The sequence below is a fragment of the Henckelia pumila genome, chromosome 3 (assembly GCF_033568475.1).
Source record: "Henckelia pumila isolate YLH828 chromosome 3, ASM3356847v2, whole genome shotgun sequence".
NCBI classification, from domain to species: Eukaryota; Viridiplantae; Streptophyta; class Magnoliopsida; order Lamiales; family Gesneriaceae; genus Henckelia; species Henckelia pumila.
The window spans coordinates 39105000-39117207 of record NC_133122.1 but is presented as its reverse complement, the minus strand read 5'-3'; the positions used below and the strand labels follow the sequence as shown (position 1 = coordinate 39117207).

The 12208-nt window shown below is 36.9% G+C and overlaps 1 pseudogene; it reads left to right on the top strand.

Annotated features, from left to right (window-relative positions):
• Positions 1-395: 395 nt before the first annotated feature.
• LOC140888516 (putative disease resistance RPP13-like protein 1) lies at positions 396-11245 on the top strand (annotated as a pseudogene).
• Positions 11246-12208: the final 963 nt, after the last annotated feature.

Here is a 12208-nt window from a genome sequence, read left to right as displayed (position 1 = left end):
ATGATTACGATCTTATTCCCTACCAGGGCCATTTCAGACTAGGCTTCTCATAAAATAAGACTAAATGGGCCCCAAAGTGTATTTTCAAAAATATGGATTATTGGGCTCGGGTCGGGTTAGACCCGTATATTTTTTAGGGACATCATAATTTATCAAAATCACATAACAATTAGCTTATAACTATTAATATATATATATATATATATATATAATCTCAGAAAAACTAATATTGGAATCATGAGATGAACAAATCACTGAACCAGAATTTCCTTTCACAGTTAAATTCCAAAAACAAAAAAAAAAAAGGATTACTGACCATGAGACATAATTGCCCATAGCCATTGGATTGGGTGGAAAATAAGCGGGTCAATCGAATCCAACGGTTCAAATTAAAAATGGACATTTTGCCTGTGGCTGTGCTGCAGCACTTTTTTCTTTTGAGTTAGTACGAATATGGGGTTGGAGAGCTAGCTAGGCCTAGCAGCGTGTTGCCCAATGGGGAGAGGGTTTCCATCCCGGCGGCGGTAGTATACATTGTCTCGGTCGGTGAGTGTGCAAAGAAAAGAAAAGAAAAGAGGCTCCCCGGCCTTTCAGCTCGACCCAAGCAACGGTAAGCATATTCTCAACGTGCCTAATTAATTTTTATGTATTAATTTTGTTCTTCTTTATAATGGTAATCGATGGAATACTGTTTCTATCATTTTCTTGAATCTCTTTAGGTTGCAAAATGGAGAAGATTATTGTGGGAGCATTTCTTCACTTTGTTTCAGAAAAGTTGAGCGATGATGCCGTATTGGCGGTTGCCCACCAGGCGAGGATGACCAGATACTTCGATAAGCTACAGAAATTGTGTATTTTGGTTAATGCCGTGCTTGACGATGCCGAAGAGAGGCAGTTTATATCCAAACCCATAAAAGCATGGTTGGAGGAGCTAAGGGATTTAGCATATGACTTGGATGATTTGTTGGGTGAAATCACCTACCGAAATCTACTTCGAGCTTCCAAGGAGATCCAGGATCAGTACTGTACCAGTCATGTGCCGTGTTCAAATGCGATCATGAGCTCGAAAGTGATTCATAATTTCAGGGTTTTCTTGCCCGGAGGACTTGTATTCAATTGTAGGCTGTCCTCCAAGATCAGCGAAATCACCCACAGACTGGATCATATCGCTGAGCAAAGGACTGTCTTGAATTTGAGGGAAAACGGTGGCTTGTCATCTAGTCGAGCACGAGTAATAAGGTCGGGAAGCACTCCTACAACAACCGAATCTGAAGTTTACGGGAGATATGATGATAAGAAAGCAGTGAAAGAAATGTTGCTCACGGTTCAGTCGAGCTCGAGCAGTACTACTCAGAATTTTAGTATCATTCCAATTGTTGGAATGGCCGGTATTGGGAAATCGACTCTTGCCCAGCTGCTTTATAATGATTTAGACGTCAAGAAAAACTTTGGTGTCAGGGTTTGGGTTCATGTCTCCCAGGAGTTTGATGTATTGAAGATCACCAGAAAGATTCATTATTCCATTACTAAAATGGGTGGTACTGGAGACATGGATTTACATATGCTTCAAGAAGACCTGCAGGAGAAGTTGAAGAACATTAAGTTTTTCATCGTCTTTGATGATGTTTGGAACGAGGACTATGGCGAGTGGCTTGCTCTGTGCAGCCCTTTGGAGTTTGGGCTGCCGGGAAGCAAAATCATAGTTACAGCTCGCAATCTTGTTGTTGGATCAGTGGTAGCCTCTGCTCAATCTGCCTACCACTAGAAGTTATTGACCGATGAAGATTGCAAATGCCTACTGGCTCGACATTCCCATACATCTTTCCAGGATAATTCCCATTTACAAGAAGTTGGTCAAGGATTAGTGAAAAAGTGTAAAGGCTTGACGTTGGCAGCTAAGGTAATGTTTATAGAATCAGCTGTCAACCAGTATATATTACAGCTAGGTTGATCCATCAGTACTCTTGCATCTTTCTACTTAGGCAATTCAATCCCTGTTTATATGCAGTCAATCATAGAATATTTTGTAATTGATTCTTGGTACGTAGTTTTTTTTGTGCCCAATCGTCACTTCTACACTTGTTGTTGAGTTTTGAAGAATAAAAATGGGCTGAAAAATAAGCTTGAGCAGAGAAGAACTTTTGCAGGCAGAGTATTTCATTCAAAGATGGAGTAAAAAAATTTCACGTACAAAAGAAGCTATCCATTTTATCTAGTGGATAGTAAAATAAAATACTATATATGACTTTGACTACTATTCTAAGCCACAAAAGTCAAAATATTCAGTACATTAAAATAATTAAATACTACATTTCTCCCCCTTAATGTACTGATCTACAACTCCAAGAAGCTTTCTCATTTTCAGAAACTTGTCTTTGGGAAGAGCTTTGGTTAGAATGTCTGCAAGTTGATCTTCAGACCTGCAATAAGTGAGCTGAACTTCATCATCCTCAATTGCTTCTCGAATGAAATGATACTTGATAGATATATGTCTTGTTCGACTGTGAAAAACTGGATTCTTCCCCATTGAAATTGCAGATTTGTTGTCACAAAATAGTTCGGTGGCAACTTCTTGTTTCATTCCAATATCTTCAAGAATTTTTCTCAACCAAATGATTTGAGAAGTTGCAATAGCAGCTGAAACATATTCAGCTTCGGCAGAAGATTGAGCAACCGTTTGTTGTTTTTTTGATGCCCAAGAAAACACACTTGAGCCAAGAGAAAAAACATAACCTGAAGTACTCTTCATATCATCCAAACATCCAGCCCAATCACTATCACAATATCCTTATAACTTCAATTTGCAACCTTTACAATATTTAACACCAAAGTTGGTTGTTCCTCTAATATATCTCAGCACCCTTTTTCCAGCTCCAAGGTGTGCTTGACTAGGATTATTCATAAATCTCGACAACAAACTTGTGGCAAACATGATATCCGGTCTCGTGGCAGTTAGATACAACAACTTTCCAACCAAACTTCTAAACAAAGTAGCATCAACCTTTTTCTCACCATCTTCTTTTTTTAGTTTCTCATTCACTACCATTGGAATGGTAGTTGGATTGCAATCACACATGCCAAACTTCTTCAAAATATTTTCAGCATATTTCTTTTGGCAAATGAACACACCATCATTTTCTTGATAAATTTCCATACCCAAAAAATGATGAAGCAGCCCCATGTCACTCATTTCATATTTTCTCATCACATTTTTGAACTCAAAGATCATATTCTCATCATTACCACAAAACAATAAATCATCGACATATAAGGCAACAACAAGTATCAATTTACCTTGAGTTTTCACGTACAAGGTAGGCTCACTTTTGCTTTTCTTGAAACCTTGATGGTTGAAATATGAATCAATTTGGATGTACCAAGCTCTTGGAGCTTGTTTGAGTCCGTATAAAGCTTTTTTCAATCGGTATACTTCATCTTCTCTTCCTTTCACCACAAATCCTTGAGGTTGTTCCACAAAAATCTCTTCAATCAATTCTCCATTTAAAAAGGCTGATTTTATATCAAGTTGATGCAATTTCCATCCTTGTTGGGCTGCCAATGCAATAAGCATTCGAATTGTATCCAAACGAGCAACCGGTGCAAAAGTTTCTTGAAAATCAACTCCATATTGTTGAGTGTAGCCTTTGGCTACAAGTCTTGCCTTGTTTCTTTGAAAAGAACCATCCTCATTGAATTTCACCTTATAAATCCACTTCACACCAACAACTTCTTTATGGTTCGGTCTTTCAACTAATTCCCATGTCTTATTCTTCTCAATGACACATATTTCTTTTTCCATTGCCTTTTTCCAAGTATCTTGTTTGATTGCTTCATCAAAATTTTCTGGTTCAATCGTGCAGAAATTACACCTTGCGTAAACATCATTTAAGTTTCTCATCTTTGGTGTATTGGGACTTGATGACGAAGAACTTGAACTTGAAGATGAGTCACTAGAGGATGGAAAATCTGTTTCTGCCTGTGGAATGAATTCATCATTTTCATCAACTTCTCTTGCTGAATTTTGTTGGTCATTAAGAGAAAATGCAGCACTTTTCTCAACCTCATTCTTATCCCAATTCCAAACTGAATTCTCATCAAATATGACATCTCTGCTGCTTATTATATTTCCATTTTTTAGATTATAGAGGCGATAACCCTTCGACATGCTGCTATATATAACCAACAAAAATATATTTCACACTAGTTTCATCAAGTTTTTGTCTCTTCTCTTTTGGAATCTGTGCATAACAAACTGATCCAAAAATTTTCAAGTGCTTCACCGATGGCTTTTTGCCACTTCATGCTTCAAGAGGTGTTTTGTCCATCAAAGCTTTTGTTGGACATCTATTTAACACATAAACAGCCGTGTATACCGCTTCAGCCCAAAAAGTTTTAGGCAAACCTTTAGCATGTAACTTTGATTTTGCCATTTCCATCACGGTTTGATTTTTTCTTTCCGATACACCATTTTGTTGTGGGGTGTATGGGACAGTAAGCTGTCTTGCAACACCTTCTTCATCACAAAACTTATCAAATTCATTAGAATTATACTCTTTTCCATTATCTGTCCTTAGAACTTTAATGGCATATCCACTTTGTTTTTCAATGAAATTCTTGAACTTCCGAAAAATGTTAAACACCTCATATTTTGCTCTCATGAAATATATCCAAGTCATGCGGGTAAAATCATCAATGAAAAGGATGAAATGCCTGTTATTTCCATGAGAGAGTGTCGACATAGGTCCGCACACATCTGAATGCACAAGTTCTAGAGGCCTCTTTGCTCTCCATGCTCCACTTTTAGGAAAAGATTGTCTATGATGCTTTCCAAGAGCACAACCTTCACAAACATGCTGAATTTCTTCAATTTTTGGAAGTCCATGTACCATATTTTTATTGTGTAACAGCTTGAGACTTTGAAAATTCAAGTGGCCAAATCTCCAATGCCATAACCAAGAATCATTCATCATTTGAGCTCTCATTGCCATAATTCCTGCATACTTGAAAATAAGTGGAAAACTTCTGTTCTTCTCCATTTGTATCTTTGCCAAAAAAAATTTAGACACATTCTTGTCAAATATGGTGCAATAATTCCCTTCAAAGTGAACTTCATATCCATTTTGAGCAAGCTGTCCAACACTCAACAAATTTTGCTCCAAATCCGGCACAAGCAACACATCATGAATGTATTTATTTCCTTCCTTTGTTTCAACACAAATTGTTCCTTTTCCTTGTGCTGAAACAAGAGCACCATTTCCCATTTTCACTTTAGAATTTACAGCTGAATCAATGCTCAAAAATATCGATTTATCACCCGTCATGTGATTACTACAACCACTGTCAATATACCAAACATTATTCTTTTTCTCGGCAGCAAGATGACAAGCATAGAACATATTTTCTTCTCCTTTTTCTTTCAAAAAATTGGCTTGTTGCTGATTATTTTCAGTACAATCTTTTTGTACATGACCAATATTATGACAAGTGCGACATTTAGGCTTGTCCTTGTACCAACAATCCTTGTATTCATGGCTTGTTCTTTCACAATGTGTGCATTTCCTTTCATTTTCATTTTGGTTTCTATGATAGAAACCTCTGCCTCTTCCTCTAAAGTTTCTTCCTCTTTCTCTTCCTCTTGCTCTACCAAATCTTCCACCTCGAAATGATTGTCCTTTATTTTGTTCACCACTTGAAGATGACTCTCCACTGCTTTTAACATTCATATTTAATTTTGATTGAAATGCACTCTCAACAGATTTTTCAAATTGTCTAACCAACCTTTCTTCATAACATTTTAATGCTACAATCAACTCATGAATGTTCATTTTTGAAATATCCTTTGTTTGCTCAATAACAGCCACTATCGGATTAAATCTCTCCGGAAGACAATTTAAAATTTTCTCAATCATTCTTTGATTTGAGATTTCTTCACCATAAGTTTTCATTTGGTTAAATAACTCCACAAACTTTGAATGAAACACATCCAAGCTTTCTTTCTCCTTCATTTTCAAATTTTCTAACTCTCTTCTAAGATTTAGAAGTTTAATGCTTCGTACCTTCTCATCTCCTCCAAATTCCTTTTGAAGAATGTCCCATGCTTCTTTTGATTTTTCAGCTATCATGATTCTTGGAAAAATCGAATCTGCTACAGCTTGTTGGATTTTTGACAAAGCAGCCGCATCTCTTTGTTTTGATTTCTTTAGCTCCTTTATTTGAACTACTGTAAGTTCTTTCGATTCTTCATCATTGTAACCATCTTGAACAAGATCCCACAAATCTAAAGATATGAGCAGAGTCTTCATCTTCTTGCACCAAAACTCATAGTTTTCTCCCCCAAAAATTGGAAGAGCAACCTGCTGTAAATTGCTTGGGTTTGCCATGATTTTTGCTCAAGAAACCAGATTTTTTAAGCTGGCTCTGGTACCAAATGTTGAGTTTTGAAGAATAAAAATGGGCTGAAAAATAAGCTTGAGCAGAGAAGAACTTTTGCAGGCAGAGTATTTCATTCAAAGATGGAGTAAAAAATTTTCACGTACAAAAGAAGCTATCCATTTTATCTAGTGGATAGTAAAATAAAATACTATCTATGACTTTGACTACTATTCTAAGCCACAAAAGTCAAAATATTCAGTACATTAAAATAATTAAATACTACACTTGTACATATACCCAACGTACAATCAATATAATTAGCTATGGTGTTACATTCTTGCAGGTACTTGGTGGAATTTTGCGCTCTAAGCATAGTGAAAGCGAATGGAAAGACGTCCTGAATAGCAAGATATGGGGTTTACCTCAAGAAAACAGCATCCTTCCTGTGTTAATCTTGAGTTATCACCATCTTCCTTCCCATTTGAGGAATCCATTTGCATATCTGTCTATTTTGTCAAAGGATTATGAATTTGATGAGAATGAGCTTGTACTTTTGTGGATGGGCGAAGGTTTCCTCGATGTTCCAAATGAACAAAGAAGAAAGGAAGACTTGGGTCATGCGTATTTCAACGAGCTGCTATCAAGATCCTTTTTCCAAAGAAAAAGTGGCAGGTATTCAAAATTTTTAATGCATGATCTTATAAGAGATCTAGCTGATTTTGTTTCGGGAGTGTGCTGCCATTTGGAAGAGAAATTGGGCACTGCACAGAAGTACCAATTACCCAAAAAGACTCGTCATGCTTCTTTTCTTTCCATGAATATGAAGCTTTCCATGATTTCGAAAGCTTCAGACAAGTTAGGGGCTTGAGGACGTTCTTGCCAATCCCAGTACAAAATCCATCTCCTCCTTCCCACTTGTACACCAGGATTTTGGTTGAATTGTTACCGATATTGCGCAGCTTGAGAACTTTATCTTTATGCGGCTATTCCATCACTGAGCTGCCAAGTTCTGTTTGCAACTTGATACTTTTACGGCACCTCAACCTATCCGAGACACTAATTCTAACATTGCCACCTTGCGTAAGTCGTCTCCTTTGTTTGGAAATTTTGTGTTTAAGTAAATTCCGTTTCATCCATGACCTGTCGTCGACCTTGGGGGATCTATCTAACTTGCGCCATCCTGACACCTCCGATAATGATCAACTAAAAGAAATGCCAGTTGAAATTGGTGAGCTGATCCACCTCCATACATAACCGAAAATCGTTTTGAGTGGAGTTGATAACTTGGGGCTCAAGGAATTGAAGCTGCTGAAGCAATTAAGAGGCACTCTTGCCATTTTTGATTTGCAAAATATTGCAAATCTTGATGATGCAATAGAGGCAAATCTTTGGTGCAAGAGTGAACTTGAAGATTTGCAGCTTTCATGGGGAAGTGGCACCGTTAATTCGCAAGCTATAAGCGCGGAAGGTGTTATAGAACGGCTACAACCTCATCATAATCTAAGAAAACTGAAGATTGAGTCCTACAAAGGTGTTAACTTCCCGGATTGGATCGGGGATCCGTTGTATCAAAAATTGACAAGTGTGTATCTTATCAATTGTGGTGAATGCTCGACTTTACCTCCTTTAGGATTGCTGCCAGGGCTCGAACACCTGCATATAGGAGGTATGCCGAGAATCAAATGCATTGGAATCAAGTTCTATGGGAGTGGTGCAGGGGTTCCATTTGAAAGGCTTGAAACTATGGAATTTGGTGACATGCAAGGATGGGAGGAATGGTCTGCTTTTACCAGGACTGATGGGAAGAGTCCCTTCCCACTTCTTCGTGGGCTGACAATGTCTAAATGCGATAAATTAGACGATGTTGCTCCATTGAGTTTACCTTCTCTACAAGAGTTGGATATTGAGGAGTGCAACATCGGTTTGTTGAAAAGCTTCTGTCATCTTGAAAATGTAAAGAACGTGAAAGTCAAGTCTATTACTGCACTCTCTCACCTACCCATGGAATTTATGCGGCCCACGTTGAGGTTTTAGAGTGTCGAAGCTGTGACGAGATGCAATTTGTGATACCCGTGACCAAATTCATGGTATAATAAAAGAAATATATTTAAATATATTTTTGTACCTACTAGTGAAATAAAAAACTAAGATTTCTAATTTCAATTGTTTTGGCTAAATCTCGGTTCTTATATTATACTTATTATTTTACATGTAAAGAAAACTTATTATTTTTATTGACTAGTATTATTTTCAAAATAATGATTTATCTTAATTGTCATGTTGAGGTGGAATTATTAATGTTTAAAATTTTAAGAGTGACATTTTATCTAATTATTTTATATAATTATTGTTTGATTATTAATTAGGGTTAATGCCTCAATTGATTGTCTTTTAAAATTCTCAACCATGAAAACACACGTTCAAGTATATATCTTTATCCATTATAAAGTTCATAAAATCCATTTTTGTGTCCAAATTGTCAATATAGATAATTTATTTGTCATGTGTTAAAAATTATTGACTAGTCTTTAAATCAACCATTATACCATACTTACTATTTGTCATAAACCACCATGACTTATCAAATTCCTACCCACTAACCCATGTTTCCCCTCTCAATTTACTACCCACTAAACCAAATTCAATTCCTTACATTTAATGTGACCCTTTGAGTTGCTTGAAATTTTAGTATAAATATACTACACTAGTCACATTCTCATTTCAATCCATAATATTCATAAAAAAAAAGAGAGATAAATTATATGGAAGACATGCATATTTTTTCTAAGAGTTAAGTTCTTGTGGCATCAAAGAGTTGGGCTTGGCAAAGAGTAGATGAAGCTTTTAGAAGAATTTTATATCAGTTATCGATTCAACAAGATTTTCCGGGTAAGTGGGCTTCTACCTTTCTTTTGTGTGATATAAGTTTCTACACTTATATTTATTTTTGCGTGTGAGTTAAGTTTTATAACATAAATACTTATACTTTTGAAAATTCGATGGGCATGATAATATTCGTTTCACTTTGATATATATTATTTGTTGACTATTCGTAATATTATTTGAAGCATGTTAGAATTATTTGGAAATATTTGAGATGCACTGTTAAGAGTCGATTTAGAAATGGTTAAGGAATTTCCGACGATTTGATTTGATTTGATATGGCCCTAATGCGGTGGGTAATAATAACCGTTCCTTTGGCCTCGCCTCTTAGAGGAGTAACATATAGGGGACTGATCAGTAGAACCACGGAAAATGAGATAATTAACAGTGCAATATTTGCTTCGTATTTGTTCGAATTCAGCATGCTTATTTTGTTTCGAGATTATAAAATATACATGAGTACATGTAAATATATTTTGGTGTTTATCGTGCTCGATCGGCCCCCACTTGCTGAGTGTTTCCCAAAACACTCACCCCCTTACTTTGCTCCCCAGATAAGAATGAAGATGAGTTAGATGACGAAGAACATAATAAGTTCCGAGGTTGGTGAGGATGGATCAGTTCAAGTTGAAGAAATATTTTTACTTTAAATTTCAGTTTCGCTTCCGCATTGTTGCACTTGTGTTTTTTTTTTTCTCTGTAAAAACAGTTATGGTTTATGAAATAGACTGGTTTTTGGCAAGACTTGTACTATGAGGCTTGTTGTTTTAATATTAAATTGTTAAACAACGCCGATGTCAACTAGGCCCGGTTTCGGGGCATGACACAATTTGTTTGGCCAAGTAAGATGTCCCACACACAACTTGCCAAATTAAGGCGCATGGTTATTTCAGAATGTGACCAACTTGTTTCTTTGGGTGAAGGGGAGCAACAACTGCCTTCTGGTCTTGAAGTTCTAGAGTTACTACATTGTGGAAGTGTGACATATCTCCCGAATGATTTGAGCAGCCTCGAACTTTTAAGAGAGCTAGTTATAAAATTTTGCTCCAAGTTTGTTGAATTTCCAAAGAATGGTATTCCCTCTACTGTTAAAATCTTAGAGATTATTGGCTGTCACGCTCTCATGTCCCTGCCAGCAAACATGTCCGATCTTGAAGTATTGGAGATTGAGGATTGCTCGTCCTTGAAGACATGGAAAATGTCCGACTTCTCTGCCACCATTAAGAAACTAGTGGTAGCAAATTGCAATACTTTGGACCCTGTTACAAAGTTGATGTTCCCCAATGATCGCGTGGTCTTTCTTGAAGATGTTAGTCTATCGGATTGGGTGAATTACAAGCATTTCCTTAGTTTCTCCCACAAATTTTCAAACCTATTTAAGCTGTATCTGTGTAGATGTGATGGCCTGGTGCATTTTCCGCAAAATGGATTGCCACCAAGATTGAGGCTTCTGGAAATTAAAAATTGCAAACAGCTAAGGTTGATGCCAGCAAAAATTTCTGGCATGAGATCTATGGAAACAATTGAGATGGTAGATTGCCCGGAGCTTGAAAACTTTCCAAATTGTGAGTTCCCCCCGAACTTGTGTTCGTTGAGAATCTCGGAGTGCAATAAAGTCAAACCATTGAATGAGTGGGGCTTGAATAGGCTGGATTTGCTTGAAGAATTTTCAATCGGTGGTGGCTTTGAAGAGATTGAGCTGCTTGGTGACCGTGAAATATTTCCTCCTTCTCTGGTTAGGCTCTCCATAGCAGGATTTCCGGTGCTGAAGTCCATATCGGAAGTGCTTGGAAACCTTAGGCTACTCCGGGAATTATCGATAAAGAACTGTCCTAGGCTTAATGGTTTGCCGAGCAAACAAGTACTGGAAAAGCTGGGCCATCTATCAATCAAAGAATGTCCACTTCTGATCAGAAAGTGTTTGAAAAAGAATGGAAAATACAGGTCCAAGATTGCTGGGATAGCTAGCGTGAAGATGGAAGGGAATTAGCATGGGCTAGTCAAGACACCAAATAAGGTATTCAGGTGATACATGGATGGATATCGAGTTTTTTTGTTAATGGTCTGCTTATTGTTTATCTAATTTTAAACTCCTAATCTATGTTTATCTAGAGCAAGAATTGGATATTTATAATGTGTTGGAGTGGTTAGTTAGTGTTTTTGAGCTCCAAACACTACCAAAGTGTTGAAGTGATAGTCGACTAAGGGTGCGTAATTGAACTTTGTAGATGTCATGAAGTAGTTTAATGATTTTTCAAATATGTTGATTTCTTTTTTAATTGTATATATGACATCGATGTCTTGAAGAAACATCAACAAATGTTTATTTGAGAAGTATTGTCCTCACAAAATAAAATTAATTTTGTTCGCACGTTGTTTCAAATTTGAGTCCAATTTAATTTCCATGTCATGGCCTCATCCTCATGGGGTGAAATCATTCTTATTACTGAAACGGTGAATGCTGTTGTAGATGCTGGAACACGTTTGGATAAATTATAGTGCCTCATTTCTGCTCATGATGTTTCATCTTTGAATCTCTGGCCCCGGATAGATGATTCTGTTTGAAAAGCTGTTCTTGAATTAATCATGGTTGAATTAATTCTGTTTGAATTAATCCAGGCACATTTTGGACCAATTCAGTTGCTCAAATCTTCAACAGTAAGCTTGGGTTTTGCCTTTTCAGCCTACAACATATCAAGATTATAAATTACTCTGATAATTTAATCTTTTTTTGCATGTGAAGGAAATTCGTCGGGATGATGTTCTGCATTTTAGGCGGTGGTGTAAACCTTTCACGTTTTGTCAACAACCCAACGTTTATACCACATTTAATTTACTGGGTAAGTACTCTTATCCATCAAATAGCCGTTGATCTTCATGGTCTTTGTACGTTCAACCATGATGTTTGTTTAGTCACTCTTGCTCTTCTCATCTATCAGCTCACGCAATGGAA